We start from the raw sequence: 16,234 nt of genomic DNA, 5'->3' as shown, positions 1-16,234 counted from the left end.
GTTCTGCTTGCGGACGCAGCTCGCGTCCCACCCGCCCCCGCTTCTACCTAGGTTGTTCCCGACCTGCTCCTCCAGCCCGTTCCCTTCCCCGTAATCCCAATCCCTGGCGACGCCCGAGCCCCCTCAACTCAGGCGCGAGGGACTCGGCCCTGACGGTAACGGTAACCTGACCGGCCGAAGCCCGCCTCGATCCGCCACCTCTCCCCTCGCGCGCCGGGTTCGCGCCGGCGCGAGCACGCGCCCTGCACGCTGGCTGGCTGGCGCGCACGCGCACGCGCCCGAGCGGGCTTCCGGGCGGGGCGCGCAGCTCGAGCCCGGGCGAGGTCGGTGTGGATCCGCAGGCACGCGGGCCACTCGCCGCCACTGCGATTCCCAGCCCGCGGGCCGGCTGAGGAGGGAAGCGGAGAAAGGGGCGGGAGGGGGCGGGGCGGCGTCCCGCTCGGGGAGAGTTGGGGGAGGAGCGCGGCGGCGGCGGCGGAGGCTCTGGAAGAGGCGAAGGAGGCGGCGGAGCTGCTTACCTCTTCTCAGACCCCGGAGCGTCCCGGACACGGAGCCCGGAACTGGGGGGACACGGCGACTGCGGGGACCCGGCGTCGGTGAGGCTGAGCGTGCTCGGTGCGGAGGGGGGCTTGGTGAGGGATGAAGGGAGCGCGGAGGAACTGAGAGCGGCTTGAGGGAGGGCACCGGGAAAGAGTAGTTGTTGGGGGCTGGGTACGGAGGGGACGGGGAAGTGAGCCCCTGGGACTTGGGGTGCCCAGATGGTGGAAGGTGTCTGGGGTCAGCGGGGCGGGCCCAAGCACACCGGTCCGACTTGGGGTGTTTCCAGAGGCAGAGAGGCCGGGGGAACAATGGAGTGAGGGGGTTCTCTGGTGTAACCGTGTGTGGGGTATTGGATTTTAAGAAACAAGGAGAGATGGAAAATAATGAAAAAAAAAAAAGAGTTATTTGGGAGTGGAAGTACAATGGATTGGGAATGCAGTGGGAATGCGTAAGGTCATCTGCGTGGGTGCCGGAGGTCCTTAAGATTTGGGGCAAAGTGGGATTTGAAAATAAGAGATCATTTTTGGAATCGAGGGGAGATAAAAGAGCATTCTTGGAATTGGGATGGTGGAAGAGAACGGAAAATTATGCGAAGTGGGGCAGAGGAATGAAATAGATGTGCTTTGGGCTTGAATTAAAGCAGAGGGTAGATCTAGTTAGAGAGTGTAGGGTAGGTGGACCGAGTTCTCCTAATTTATCCAGGGTGATTGGGTTATTTTAGAAGGTGGATCTGTCCCAGGCTTGTCCCTCTGCTAAGGAGTACAAGCTGCTCTTTTAGTAATTTGGTTGTCATTTATAGTCCGTTTCATTGATAAAGCATACCTGTAATAATGGTGTCTCCTCTGCTCAGGTTACAGTACGTATTTTACCTGTGGTTAATGAAGCAGGAGAGGACGGGTCTCCAGAAACAGGCGTCTATCTTGCTTTTGAGTCAGGTCAGTGATAATGCAGAGTTCATGGTGTTTGAGGGAGAACCAAGAGTTTGTTTTCATTTAGACCAAAAGATGATGAATAAAATCGAAGTTATCTGTACTTTATTAGAATTGCATTTCCTCACTGAGAAATGTTCAGGTACCATCTACTACTGGTTTTATGTTCGTGAGAGAGCGTGGCTGCCTCAAAATCTTGATGCTGATTGCAAATGATCAGGCTGCCTCATATTTCCCAGTTTGAATGAAGGTGATTTGAAAATCACCTTATTTGAAAATATTGTGGGGAGTGGGAAGTATTTCTGTTAGCTTGGATTTCCAGACTAAATTTTGAATGAATGGTATTAAGTACAAGATTGTTGGTTTTGAAACTGTGGTTACCTTCCTGTGTTCATAAATAGTCCCCGGTAAGCTTTTTATTTGTTGGGCATTAAGTTTTGCTGACTCATTTAAGATTTCTGGGAATTCATCAGTTTGTATTTATTTCTCAGCTAGATCTTGTATAGTAGCATTAGGCCACTTTATAAAGGTCCAAAAATAATTATGTAAATTGTCACTTTACTTATATGTTATAAAAACTGGACAAAGCAAGGAGTGAGTGCAGTGTCCTCATTAATGATAATATGGCTCTTTATTGACCTCTTTCAGTGGGCTAGGCAAGGTGCTAAGATTGTTTTGCATACATTATCTCATTTAATTGAATCCTCACAATTATTTCCTATTTTATAAATTAAGAGGTGAAATAATTCACTGAGGTCACAGAGCTAGTAAATAAAGCTGAATTCAGATCCAGCTCTTTTGGATGTCTTCTTTAAATCTTCACTGTCTGGCCCTAGCTGGTTTGGCTCAGTGGATAGAGCCTTGGCCTGTGGACTGAAGGGTCCCAGGTTTGATTCTGGTCAAGGGCACATGCCCGGGTTTGGGGCTTGATCCCCAGTGGGGGGCGTGCAGGAGACAGCTGATCAATGATTCTCTCTCATCATTGATGTTTCTATCTCTCTCTCCCTCTCTGAAATCAATAAAAATCTATTATAAATCAATCTATCAATCTATCTTCACTGTCTAATGGTTCTTCCTGCCCTCTCCATTCTCTGGTTTTGGTTGTAGTACAAGCAGCATGAATTGGTTGCAACTTGGATCTGGCATAATATTAATTATTTAGATGAAGAGTGGGTTAGTGGGCTACATCTCTAGAGTTAATTGAATGTTTACTCCTCCTGTAATTTACTAAATCTGGGGTCCTGATAATAGGGCTAACACATCTTACTAAGGTTTGTCCTGTGAGCACACTTAATTTTCTGTTTAGTGTACTGCCGGCATGCTGTGCATACATGTCACTCTTCCTTGTAGAAGTCAAGACAGCCAATTGTAGAATCAAAACTAGTTCACACAGGAAAACAATGGAAAACTGCTGAGTATTCAAGTGCCCTCCAAGCACCTGTTGAGTCCACAGTTGGTACTAGCATTATCTCTAAATATAGATAGAATCCTCTTAGAAACCCCTAGTGAAACAACTAGAACTGAGAGAAACAGCTGGGGCCTGAGGGAGGAGCCATAGGTTACTGGCCAAAACATCAGCATAGCCCCTGGAGGCTGATCCAGGAGTAGCAAAGGGCTACAGGTACTATTGAATGGCAGGAGGGAATTATTTGCTGAGCATTTCTGTAGTCTAGGCATTGATCTCAGTGTGTTTTATATATATTACTTATAAGATCTCCAATCAATCATAATAAGATAGTTATAAGCATTATCCCCATTTTTCAGATGAGATTCAGAAAGGTTAAGTAACTTGTGCAAAGTCAGTTAATAAAGCAGTGAAGGATGTTTGTATGTACTATTTATTGTTGTTATTATTTTAAACTAGTGGCCCTACACATGAATTCGTGAGCAAGTTGCCCTCTGCAGCTTGTCTCAGCTGGCCACCCCGCCCACTGCTGCTTGTAGCTCTTCCCCACACTGCAGTTTGCTGCCCTGCTCTCCTGCTGATCGGTTGTTACCATCATGGTGTAACAACCATTTGCATATCACCTCTTTATTATATACTAGAGGCCTGGTGCATAAAATTCGTGCACTGGCAGTGGGTGTCCCTCTGCCCAGCCTGCACCCTCTCTAATCTGGGACCCCTCGGGGGATTTCCGACTGCCGGCAGTCGGACATCCCTCTCACAATTCGGGACTGCTGGCTCCCAACCACTCACCTGTCCGCCTGCCTGCTTGCCCCTTATCTGCTTCTACCTGCCAGCCTGATCACCCCCTAACCACTACCCTGCCGGCCTGGTCACCCCCAACTGCTCTTCCCTGCCAGCTCGGTTGCCCCCAACTGCCCTCCCCTGTCAGCCCGGTCACCCCCAACTGCCCTTCCCTGCTGGCCTGATCGCCTACGACTGCCCTCCCCTGCCGTCCATCTTGTGATGGCCATGTTGTGACCACATGGGGGCGGCCATCTTGTGTGAGGGTTTGATGGTCAATTTGCATATTACCTCTTTATTATATAGGAGGATTGCTGTTTGCAGTTTCTCACTATAGAGCCACCATGTTAAAATTGGGAATTTAGCCCTAACCGGTTTGGCTCAGTGGATAGAGCATTGGCCTGCAGACTGAAAGGTCCCAGGTTCGATTCTGGTCAAGGGCATGTACCTTGGTTGCGGGCACATCCCCAATAGGGAGTGTGCAGGAGGCAGCTGGTTGATGTGTCTCTCTCATCGATGTTTCTAACTCTCTATCCTTCTCCCTTCCTCTCTGTAAAAAATCAATAAAGTATATTTAAAAAAAAAAATTGGGAATTTAATAGTTACTCTCTAGGATCCACTGTGCTTCTTTGATAGAAGAAGTAGAACTGATTTTTTAATCTTGCTGCTTTCACTGTAGACTGGAAGGAAAAGCTTTTTATATTTTATTTTTCTTATTTAATTGTTGGGAAGGGGAGCCCATTCATTTATTTAACAGATGACTTCTTGTAGAATATAGTTCAGTTTCTTCATTTGCTTGGTATCTATATATATAAAATCCTAATATGCAAATAGACTGAATGGTAGAACAATTGAACAACTGGTTGCTATGATGTGCTTTGACCACCAGGGAGTGCACTTGGAACATGGCGGGTGTCAGCAGCAGGCAGCAGAGCATGAAACATGGTGGGCATCAGCTGGGGTGGGATGGTGGAACAGGTGAACGGGGGTGGGGTGGGGTGGGGTGGGGGAGTGCCAGACCAAGGCTGGGCCCTGTCACTGTCATCGGGAGAGCCTCTGGTGGTTACTGAAAATTCTTTTCTCCAGTGTGCTGTGCTCCTGCCTGGCACTTGCATCTGCTGCTGGTGTTGGCCCCGCTTGCACCCGATGCCGGAGCCAGCCCTGACCGCTTGGCACCATCAGTGGGTGTGAGGGGCAGCTGCTGGCCCTGCTCTCTCCTCAGGGCTTTTCCAACTCCCCCTGCTCCTGAGGGGCGATCAGGGCCAGCATCCATCTCTCGCACCTGTTTCTGGCGACGGCCCTGCTCACACCTGCTGCCGGCGCCGGCCCCGGTCCTAATCACTCGGCACCATCAGCAGGTGCAAGCGGGGCCAGGCGGGGTCATGGAGGATGGGCTGAGACTTGTCCCTGTGCCCACTGCAGCTTCGCGGCCCACAGTTCCTTTCAAGGTGCATGAATTCGTGCTCTGGGCCCCTAGTATAATTATATATCTGTAGCAACATGAAAATGGTATGTCCGTCTCGATTTTGAGATCTTGACTTTCAGGTAAGTCATCTAGGCTCTGCAGGATGACAGTGAAGCATGCCTGTTACAGACTTTTATCACTCCTGATATATTTTTGCCACAATAGTTTAATCATGTTCTTGCTTGGTTACTTTAAAAAAATTGTGGTAAAATATACATAACAAAAGTTACCCTTTAAACCATTTTTAAGTGTAGAGTTCAGTGGCATTAAGTATGTTCACATTGCTGTGTAAGCATCACCACCATCAACCTCTAGATATTTTTATCTTCTCAAACCAAAACTCTCTACCTATTAAACAATAACTCCCTAATTCTTTCTTCTCTGAGTCCTTGGCAACCATCATTCTACTTTCTGTCTCTGTTAATATAACTACTCTGCATACTTTGTATACTTGGAATCATAGTATTTGTCCATTTGTGTCTGGCTTATTTAGCACAGTGTCTCCAAGGTTCACCAGTGTTTTAGCCTGTGTCAGAATTTCATTTCTTTTTAGGACTGCATACTATTCCACTGTATGTGCATACCATACTTCATTGATCCATTCATCAATAAACACTTGGGTTGTTTCCACCTTTTGACTATCTATACTAATAATAGGGTAATATGCAAATTGGTCAGGACGCTGTCACAGTAATGATTGGTCAGCAGGCTGCATTCACAGCAGGCGTGGGTGGGCGGGGACTTGCAGTGTTGGGGATGGGGGCAGGTGCGTGGAGAGGCCCCTCTGCTGTGGGCCTGGCCTGGGGGTCCACAGGCCTCCCCCGGCTCTGGCTTACCTCTTTGGGGCAATACATCGAGGAGTCCTGGATGGGTGGGTGGGGCCTACTTCTTTGGGACTCCTGCACTGTGATGGGGCACAGGCCAGGCTGGGGGGCCCTCCCCCTCTGCCCCGAGTGCATGAATTTCATGCACTGGGCCACTAGTGAATAATTCTGCTGTGAATATTGGTGTATAAATATCTGAGACATTGCTTTCAATACTTGTGGGTATATACCTAGAAGTGGGATTTCTGGGTTATATAGTAATTTTTAATTTTTTGAGGAAGCTTGGTTACTTCCTCAAACTCATTTTGAGGAAGGTAGAAATTGGCTTTATGTTTGATGGATGATGTTCCTCTACTGACTTTTTCTGTACTGTTTCTAGGACACTTGTACTGGAAATGATTCAAAAGGAAATGATTTACCTAGTTTTGATTTCTTTCTTTTAGCTTCTGCCTACTTATATTTATGTATCATGATATCTGACAAGCACATTAAAACATGTTTCAACTTAGCATTAAAGTACTTTTGAAAAATTTTTAAACATTTCAGCTGATGAGTAAAATGGTAGTTTCTGTTCTAAAGTGTGAAATGTATCCAATGTAGAAGGAACCATTTGTTATGTGCAGATCTTTTCAGTCATACCTGTAAGTGTGGGTAATCATCTTAAGAACATTATCTGTATGTGTATGTGAGAAATGTGTCAGCAGTGTGGAGGTTTTTCAGTTTATTTTGCTGCCTTTGATTGAAATTCAAGTACTTTTTTCATTTTAAAATGTTTATATGTATGAGCTACTGATTACTGCTTATCTTTGGTATCCCTTCTTCATCCATTGAATAAGGTTTTAGTGTCTGCCGTAGGCTTTAAATACTTCAGGTTTTAAATATAGCTGTAATACAGGAAGTAAAATTGGCTGAAGTTATTTGTTTAACACCATTTTTTCCCCCCTCCATATGTGAGATAGTTGACACACAGTATGAAATACAATAGGTTGAAATAGCTGCAGACTGACAGTGAATTGTGTCTTCTGATGGATCTACCTCTCATTTCATTTTTTCTAAATGTCACAGGAGGTTAGTTTATACCTGTATCTTGTTTCTTGAGATTATTGGATTATAAAGGCTCATGTGATATTTTCTGGGAACCTCAGAGGAGACTTAGTGAGCCCACACCTTGGAGGTGGTGTGTTAATTCTGAAATATTTCTAAAGATTTAAAGTTTGTAAACACCTTTTCTTTAGGTTACTGGTTATTAAGCATTGGTCAGAGGCCAGCATTTAGTATCCATGTTCAAATCTACCATGGTGGCCTGTATAAGGGTGGGTTCTTGGAACATACATAATCTCCAACACAGATTCTGTAGCAGCCCTAGGCCCTTAAAACATTCTGCAGTGTCTGAGGATGTAGCCATTAGCTTAAAGGCAATTTCTGCAGTCATTGCTCAATGACTAATTTGTGGTTAGGGGTTAGCTAGGAATTCTTACTAGTTCAAAACCTAAATAATAACCTTGGATTGCTAGTAAGGAGTATTTTTACATTACTTAATTAGCAAAATGACATGATTACTAATTGTGGAGGATGTGTATGTGTGTTTTTCAGAATTGGCTAAAGCAGCGGTTCTCAACCTGTGGGTCGCCAACCTGTGGGTCATGACCCCTTTGGGGGTCGAACGACCCTTTCACAGGGGTCGCCTAAGACCATCAGAAAACACATATATAATTACACATTGTTTTTGTGATTAATCACTATGCTTTAATTATGTTCAATTTGTAACAATGAAAATACATCCTGTATATCAGATATTTACATTACGATTCATAACAGTAGCAAAATTACAGTTATGAAGTAGCAATGAAAATAATTTTATGGTTGGGGGTCACCACAACATGAGAAATGGTATTAAAGGGTCGCGGCATTAGGAAGGTTGAGAACCACTGGGCTAAAGGGTATTGGGACTGAGGAGAACAAAGAAGTATGTGATGAGGCCATTACGTGACTGTAGATGAATCATTCTATCTGTATATATAAAAGCCTAAGCAACCTTCCGACCGTTCGGCCGGTAGCTATGATGCACACTGACCACCAGGGGGAAGACGCTCAACACACAGGCATGGAAACATGGAACAGACTGATGAATCTCAGAGGGAAGGCAGAAGGGGGGAGGGTAGGAAGAGATCAACCAAAAATCTTATATGCATACTAGAGGCCCAGTGCACAGATTCATGTACCGGTGAGGTCCCTTGGCCTGCCTGCAGGGATCGGGCTGAAACCAGCAGTCCAACATCCCCTGAGGGGTCCTAAATTGCGAGAGGGTGCAGGCCAGGCCAAGGGACCCCACCGGTGCACAAACCCATACACCGGTCCTCTATATTATTAAAGGCCAGTGGCCGTAACACCGTAATGACCAAAGGACCAGTCACCAGGAGGTTCATGGAGCACCTCTTGGGTGGGCCTCCCCCTCCCCGGGGCTCCGGCAGCGTCAGCGGAGTGTCACGGGGTACTGGCAGTGTCCCCAGAGCATCGTGGAGCTCTGGCAGCGTTCGCGGAGCGTCACGAGGCACTGGCAGCGTCCCTGGAGCATCGCAGGGTGCCGGCAGAGTCTGTGGAGCGTCGCGGGGCACCGGTAGCGTCCACGGAGCATGTGAGGCTTCGGGGGTCGGTGGACATGGCCCTGATGGCAGGCTAGGCCTAGGGGACCTTACATGCACACGATTTAATCTTGCGCTGGGCCTCTAGTATATATATAAAAGCCTAAGTGACCAGACGGCCGGCCGGTAGCTATGACGTGCACTGACCTCCAGGGGGCAGACAGGCAGACACTCAACACAGGAACTGCCCCTGGTGGTCAGTGCGCTCCCACAGTGGGAGCACAGCTCAGCTGACAGATGGGCATGAGACGCAGGGCTCACGGCTGGTGAGCGCAGCTGGCGGCGTGAGCTTCTCCCGCAGGCACTCCCCCTGCATGTCTCAAGCGGCAGCTGCAGCAGGCACAGTGGGGCTGGGATGAGCGGGAGTGGCGCAGCACCCAGCACGGGCTCGGCTCCTTCCTGGCTGCCTGCTGCTTCGCGCACTACTTCGTGCTAGTGGGATCGATGCAGACAGCAGGCTAGAATCCAGTGAGCTGGCGGATAAGGCTGGGCCGCCGTGGTGTGGAGGTCCACTGATCCCTGCAGGCCAGGCCGAGGGACCCACCAGTGCACAAATCCGTGCACTGGGCCTCTAGTTGTGGATACATGGAGATGTCTTTTGTATTTGAAGATGCTGCTAATGTTAGTTCCTATTGACCTGCATTGAACTGAAAAGACTATTTTGAAAAACTGGCAGTCCTTCCTTTCTTGGGTACATATGATCTGTCCAGTAGTAAATGATTTGCTGTTGTTTCAAGGCTAACACCAGTAGTAGAGCAGTACTTTTCTTTAAATTATCCACTTGGTCTCTCATTATAGCATACCAGTGTTGTCAGCTCACTGCTGGTTCTTCCTGGTTGTCTTCTGTTACATTGACTTAAAGTATGCATTAGTGTGTGATGGAAGTGACTCTTCAGCTTACTTTGTTTGGCTATCTTATATCTTTACTAAAGGCCTGGTGCTCGGATTCGTGCACCGGTGGGGTCCCTTGGCATGGCCTGCGGGGATCAGGCTGAAACCAGCAACCCAATGCCACCTGCTGCTCCCGCCTGCTGCTCTTTTTCAGCCTGGCCCTGCTGTGCCTGCTGCAGGCTTGCGCCCAGTCAGTCCCGATCAGGAGAGGCTCATGTCGCCTCAGCGGCCTCTCCAGCCGTGAGCCCTGTGTCTGGTGCCCATCGGTCAGCTGAGTGGCGCTCCCACTGTGGGAGCGCACTGACCACCAGGGGGCAGCTCCTGCATTGAGCATCTGCCCCCTGGTGGTCAGTATGTGTCATAACGACTGGTTGTTTGGTCGCTTAGGCTTTTATATAGATAGTAAATTGCCTTTATAGCTTACTTAACTCCATATCCTGCACAAGCTCTCAATACAAGGATTTCATTATTAGAAGCTCCTTCACATTTGATGAAAATGGTGAAACTTGTCTATAAAATAAGATGGAATGACAGGAAGCTAAAGTATTGTACCTGAATGGTAGGTGGTATAGAACCACCTTAGACTAAATTAGCCATTTAGTTTAGATACAAACTTTATTTGTTGTTGTAAATCTTTATTGTTCAGATTACTACATTTGTTCCTCTTTTTTTTCCCCCCATAGCTCCCCTCCACCCAGTTCCCACCCCACCCTCTGCCCTTACCCCTCCACTGTCCTCATCCCTAGGTGCAAAATTTTTGTCCAGTCTCTTCCCGCATCTCCCACACCCCTTTCCCCACCAAGAATAGTGAGTCCATTCCCTTTCTACGTCCCTGATTCTATTATAATCACCAGTTCATTCTGTTCATCAGATTATTTATTCACTTGATTCTTAGATTCACTTGTTGATAGATGCATATTTGTTGTTCATAATTAGTATCTTTACCTTTTTCTTCTTCTTCCTCTTAAAGGATACCTTTCAGCATTTCATATAATACTGGTTTGGTGGTGATGAACTCCTTTAGCTTTTCCTTATCTGTGAAGCACTTTATCTGACCTTCAATTCTGAATGATAGCTTTGCTGGATAAAGTAATCTTGGTTGTAGGTTCTTGCTATTCATCACTTTGAATATTTCTTGCCACTCCCTTCTGGCCTGCAAAGTTTCTGTTGAGAAATCAGCTGACAGTCGTATGGGTACTCCCTTGTAGGTAACTGAGTTTCTTTCTCTTGCTGCTTTTAAGATTCTCTCTTTGTCTTTTGCCCTTGGCATTTTAATGATGATGTGTCTTGGTGTGGTCCTCTTTGGAATCCTTTTGTTTGGGGTTCTCTGCGCTTCCTGGACTTGTAAGTCTATTTCTTTCACCAGGTAGGGGAAGTTTTCTGTCATTATTTCTTCAAATAGGTTTTCAATATCTTGCTCTCTCTCATCTTCTGGCACCCCTATAATTCTGATGTTGGTACGCTTGAAGCTGTCCCAGAGGCTCCTTACACTATCTTCGTATTTTCGGATTCTTTTTTCATTTTGCTTTTCTGGTTGGGTGTTTTTTGCTTCTTTGCATTTCAAATCTTTGACTTGATTCTTACGCTCCTCTGGTCTGCTGTTGGGAGTCTGTATAATATTCGTTATTTCAGTCCGTGTATGCTTAATTTCTAGTTGGTTCTTTATCACAACATCGAGGGTCTCATTAGATTTCTTGAGGATCTCAATAACTTTATCGGCGGCTTCTAGACAGTTCCTGAGAGACTTTAAAAGTGTGGTTCTGAACTCAATATCCTCCATTGATAGTTTTGTCCTGTTTCTTTGTCTCTGCATTTTCTATGCTTTCTTGGTGCAACCCCTAGTGGTCTTTGTGCGCAGTCTTGTTGTAGTTAAGCCTTGATTGTTGTAGTTAATACTAGGGGGATTTGATCTCCAGGCCAACTGGCTGTGAGAATCAGCTGTGTCTGCAGTGGGAAAACTTCTGTCCTCTAGGGAGGTGCTAATCTAGCCTTTGCCTAAGGCTATCTGGCAAATGGCTCTGCAGGGCTTGGGCGGGGCGGGTCACACGGGATCAACGGGTGGAGGGAGCAGTTATGGCTGCTCTCAGTCCCGTCCCCAGAGGCTCTGCCTCTCAGAGTCCCAGCAACCGCTGCAAACCTCGGACAGAAAGCTGCCTTGGCGTTCTGACCGATGCCAGACAGTCCTGCTTCTCCCGTTTGAGTCTGGGTCCCTAGAGACTCGCCCAGAACTGGAGCTCAGAATCTGAGACTGCCTCCCGATTGAAAACGACAACCGCGCCCTCAGCTACCAGCCCGCCTCGCGCACCTCCGCACCTTTGTATTTTCCGCACTGCGCCTCCTCTGCGTCTCATATGCTGTTCTCTTTCCTTCTAGTTGAAGAATTTCCCCTCAACCAGCCTTCCTGTGGTTCTGGGCGATGTCCGTTCCGTCTTTTAGTTGTATTTGTGAAGTGGTTGTTCGAGGCAGCAAACTCCGGTGTTTACCTATGCTGTCATCTTGGTTTCTCTAGTTTAGATACAAACTTGATGTTTTGTTACATTGTACAAGTCAGTACCCAGGAGATTTCTTCAGATGGTTTATCTAATTCCTTGTTACATGGACAGTGCTTTAAACAAGGCTTAGGTGGGTAATCTTTTTCATCTCTGTCACTACTCAAAGCTTGTACATATTTTATGTTAATCTTTTATAAGTTCATATTTGACATTTGTCATTGGTCTGCCTGTCCTGTAATGTTATGATGATCCTATAAGTTAGACTACAAGGTATTAATATGTGATGCTGTGTAATTTGGGAGCAAAGGATTGCAACAGTGATGACTAAATTTGTGTTTGGGCATCTTAATTTAATAACATAGGTAAAGCTCCTAAAAAAGGAGGGATATTTGGTACCTTCATCTTGATTACTTGTTTATTGAAATCTTAACATTTAAGTAAGATTAAGTAGAATTATATTCAATTTTGACATGATTACATTTTTTAATATTTTTTTAATTGATTTCAGAGAGGAAGGGAGAGGGAGAGAGAGAGAGAAACATCAATAATGAGAGAGACTCATTGATTGGCTGCCTCCTGCCTGCCCCACACTGGGGATTGAGCCAGCAACCCGGTATGTGCCCTAACCAGGAATTGAACCATGACCTCCTGGTTCATGGGTCAGTGCTCAACCCCTGAGCAACACCACCTGGGCTACGTGATTACATTTTTGATTAGGCAGTAAAGCTGAGAACACATCATGCTTTCACACTCTACTGGCTAATCATTTCCATTGTGAAATAACCCCAAGTATATTATTAAACTTGGCAGATGAACTTTTTTTTTTTTTAGAAAAGAAAGCAAGAATTTATTGACCATAGCAAAAATATACTTAAGACAATGAAACAAGGAAGGGCATAAAAGAAGTAACAGGAGAGCCTAGGTTGGGCTGCTTTGGCTCTCTGGGAAGTCAGAGAAAAGGGGGCCTTGGAAACAGGTTCAGGGGGTTAGCCCTGGACAAGCTGCTGCTGCACATGGCTCTCCTGGTTGCAAGTCTCATGGTGGTCTGTGAGGTTTGAAAGGTTGGTGACCACTGATTTAGAGGTTAGTGGATACATGCCTGTTGGGGAATGAAAAGGGGAAAGGAATGGCAGGGGCGGGCTCCCTGGAGGGAGAGCCAGCTGGGACTGATGGGGCTGAACTGCTGCTGCCCATTGCTCCCCTGGTTGCAAGCCTCATGGTGTCCCTTAGAGGTTAGGGCAGTGGTCGGCAAACTGCGGCCCCTTGAGTGTGGCTCTTCCACAAAATACCACATGTGGGCGCGCACCTACAGTGCAATTGAAACTTCGTGGCCACACTCAAGGGGCCAAAGAGCCACATGTGGCTCATGAGCCGCAGTTTGCCAACCACTGGGTTTGAGGATAAGTGCCTGTGGGGGAAGGAGAGGGAATAGGGAATGGCCCAGGCGTGTTCCCTGGAGGGAGAGGACGCCTGAACTTTTTTTTTTTTTTAAATATATTTTATTGATTTTTTACAGAGAGGAAAGGAGAGGGATAGAGAGTTAGAAACATCGATGAGAGAGAATCATCGACCGGCTGCCTCCTGCACACCTCCTGTTGGCCGGAATCGAACCTGGGACCTTTCAGTCCGCAGGCCAACGCTCTGTCCACTGAGCCAAACCGGTTAGGGCTGAACTTTTTTTTTTTTAAATTCCCACCCAAGGATGTGTTTTCATTGACTTAGAGAGAAAGGGAGAGAGAGAGAAACATTGATGTGAGAGAGAAACATTGATCGGTTGCCTCCTCGTATGCACCCTGACCAGGGATCAAATCCTAAACCTATGTATTTGCCTTGACCAGGAATCAAACTCATAACCTTTTAGTGTACTGGACGAATTTGCAATCTATCATGCTAGGATGATGCTCCATCCAACTGAGCTACTTGGCCAGGGCAGAAGCATTTTATTGAGTGCCTGCTATCTGTCAGATACACACAGTAAAGTAAGTATAAAAATCCTTGCCTGCATGCAGCTTATAGTCTGATAGGGGAAGACATATATTAAGCAAAGGCGTAAAATGTTTGGTATTTCAGTTGGTGATAATTGGTGTTGAAAAATCAAAAACAAAATCAGGAAAGGTGATAGAGATAACTCTGTTAGCATGTGACTCAATGTGAGAGAAAGAGAAAGAGAGAAAGGCGGGGAGAGAGAGAGAGAGAGGGAAGAAGGAAGGGAGGGAGGAAGGAGGTCTTGGTGAGAAAATAATATTTGAGCAAAGACTTAAAAGTCATCTTTGATTCTGTTCTCTTCCTCATATTTCACATCAGGTCCATTTCCAATTCTTGTTGATTTTGTCTTCAAAATACAGTGGGGCCTTGACTTACGAGTTTAATTCGTTCCGAGACCGAGCTCGTTAAGGATCTCCTTAACTCAAATTACTCTATCCACTCAATGCAAAAAATCAGCTGAGAGACAGCGGGTATCTCAAAAAACTCGTTAGTCGGGACACTCGTAAGTCAAGGCCCCACTGTACATCTCAAACCTACCTAAGTAGGTGGATTAAATTGGCAGTGGCAGTTTGTAAAAGTTTTCTTCTGATTGTTTTTATTGTTCTCAGTGAATTAGGAATCAAAGTGCTCAGCTGAAAGTGAGGGTGGGGAGCAGGAGGGAATGGAGGTTTGTGGAGAAAGGAGAAGGTGTGAAATTGTTCAGGAGAGTGGGAGAATATCTGAAGCAGGGAAATATTGTATGATTGCCAGGTGGCTTTAAGAGCCCCTTGAGGTTTGTGGTCATGAATTTAAAGTGAGATGAGTCAGTATGGTTTTTTCCCTCCAGCCACAGTCAGCTGCAGTGGTATGTTTGGAGTAGATTTAACCATAGAGAGGTTTTACCAAAATAGTAGAATAAAACACGAGAGGGTCAAGGAATAGAGGATATGTGCAAGGCAGCGAATATGTTATGCTGTGGAATTGAAACTAGGTGAGGAGGGGAGGGAGAACATTAAGTGACTAAGAGATGGTGAAAAAAAAATGGTTGAATCAATGAATTGATGGACCTGGTGGGATCAAAAGATATTGGAGTTTGGGTATGTGAGAGATAGCTATAAAGATAGTAAGTTGTGGTCAGATGGTAGAATACAAAAAATAAGATCATGGAAGCATTATCATGGGATGCATGGGTAAAGGGTGAGGTAATTGGAGGCAAGGAATTTAGAGAAAGAGATAGGAATTCAGAGAGATGAGGTGTTAGAAACATCATCTATTTGAAATCATTTGGACTTAAGAGTGGTGTTAAAGAGAGTCACAGTGTTGGGGCTGTCCAAAGAAAAAGAACCAGTAAGATCTCTCATCTATGTCCATGTCTGTTATTTCTCTATATATTTGTCATGAATGAAATTTATTTTAAGGATTGGTTCATGCCATTATGGGCGCTGAGAAGTTCCATGATCAGCCATCTGCAAGTCAGAGACCCACGAAAGCTGGTGGTATAAATTCCAGTTCAAGTCTAAAGGCCTGAGAACTAGGACCTAAGTTCCAGGGCAAGGGCAGACTGATATCTCAGCTCCACAGTGGGCCAAAGAGAGAGAGAGGGAGAAGGATGCTGTCTTCCTTTGCCTTCTTGTTCTGTTCCTCATTGTATTGGTAGATACCCACTTACATTGGGGAGGGCCATCTGTTTTATTCAGTCTGCCTATCCAGATGCTAATCTCAGATGAAAACACCTTCTATGTTCGGTCAAATATATGGGCACCTGTTGTCTAGCCAGGTTGACATAAAATTAGCCATCACAGCCAGTTAATGTGTAATAAAGTTTTCACGTGATATTCAAGTAGAGGTTTTTTTATAGGGAAGAGGGAAGGAGACTGATTTGGAAACATCATTGAGGAGCAAGGAGGACACTTTCCTCATCCCCCAGTTCTAGTGGTATGAGGGGGTGGAGAAAGATAGTTTTCACCACTTGAAGGCTGTGAGGGGTGTTTGGCTTGAAAGGAGAACAGGTTTCAATTAGAACAAGAAGTCGAAGGGAATCTTCAGAGTGGAGGTTGAAAATGTAGGGAACAGTGGAATGGCTTAAAAATTTGGAGAGAGGTGTAAGGCAGATGGGGACAGAGCAGAGGATATGTAGAACAGTGTGGGGATTAGAATATAGGAGGTGAGATTAGATTAAATTAGAATCATCTGGGGATTCTTTTGATGGACAGCATAAACAGAGATCAAGAACATGAGAAGATTAGGCCCTGGTAGCAGGCAGATAATGGAGGTGAGGGTATGCGTGTTGGGAGGAAG

General features: G+C 45.9%; 1 protein-coding gene across 2 annotated transcripts in view; it reads left to right on the top strand.

Annotated features, from left to right (window-relative positions):
* Positions 1–270: 270 nt before the first annotated feature.
* SPATS2 (spermatogenesis associated serine rich 2) overlaps positions 271–16,234 on the top strand; it is a 119,264-nt gene continuing 103,300 nt past the window's right edge. The window contains exons 1-2 of one of the 2 annotated variants that reach the window (XM_081084739.1): positions 271–596; positions 1,391–1,475. The gene's annotated coding sequence lies outside the window, so the exon portion shown is untranslated. The remainder of the gene's footprint in view (positions 597–1,390; positions 1,476–16,234) is intronic. The other variant, XM_081084740.1, reaches the window with a different exon arrangement.

Source organism: Myotis nattereri, assembly GCF_964212035.1.
Source record: "Myotis nattereri genome assembly, chromosome: 2".
Lineage (NCBI taxonomy): Eukaryota > Metazoa > Chordata > Mammalia > Chiroptera > Vespertilionidae > Myotis > Myotis nattereri.
The sequence above is the reverse complement of the archived record's forward strand: the minus strand, read 5'-3'. Positions and strand labels throughout refer to the sequence as shown.